The following is a 561-nucleotide window of genomic DNA, read 5'->3' on the forward strand; positions in this document are numbered from 1 at the left end:
AGTCGGGGGGCGGAGGGGTGACCGTGCCCGCGTCCCCTTAGGGTACTCGGTGGCCGTGGGAGAGTTCGACGGCGACCCCAAAACCAAAGGTTTGCTGCCCGGTTTCCCCCCAAACCCCTTCGTCGGGCCGCGGCCCCGCGGCCCCGTGCGCCCCATAACCAGCGGGCGCTCAGGGCCGGGCCGCCCCACAGAGTTCGTGGTGGGGGTCCCCAATAAGAGCAACACGAGGGGCGAGGTGAGCGGGCGCCGCGAGGCGGGGGTGTCTGCAATGGGGCGGCGCCCCGTGGGGTCAGGGACCCACAGCCGCTGTGGGGCAGGTGGAGATCTTCAGTGCGGGGCTGTCGCTGCGCCGGCTGCATGGCATCCCCAGTGAGCAGGTACTGCCCCCATCACTGCCCCATAGCGCCCCATAGCGCCCCATATACTGCCCCATAGCGCCCCATGCACCGTCCCATAGCATCCCATGTACCGCCCCATAGCACCCCATAGCACCACCCCATAGCACCCCATGTACCGCCCCATAGTACCCCATATACTGCCCCATAGCACCCCATGCACCGC

General features: G+C 68.6%; 1 long non-coding RNA gene across 1 annotated transcript; it reads left to right on the top strand.

The window, feature by feature from the left end:
• On the top strand, positions 1 to 472 carry LOC104917231. Its single transcript, XR_004162529.1, has 3 exons — positions 1 to 89; positions 192 to 235; positions 318 to 472. It is a non-coding gene; the product is annotated as an uncharacterized LOC104917231 (long non-coding RNA).
• Positions 473 to 561: the final 89 nt, after the last annotated feature.

This window comes from Meleagris gallopavo, unplaced genomic scaffold (genome assembly GCF_000146605.3).
Source record: "Meleagris gallopavo isolate NT-WF06-2002-E0010 breed Aviagen turkey brand Nicholas breeding stock unplaced genomic scaffold, Turkey_5.1 ChrUn_random_7180001957704, whole genome shotgun sequence".
NCBI lineage: Eukaryota > Metazoa > Chordata > Aves > Galliformes > Phasianidae > Meleagris > Meleagris gallopavo.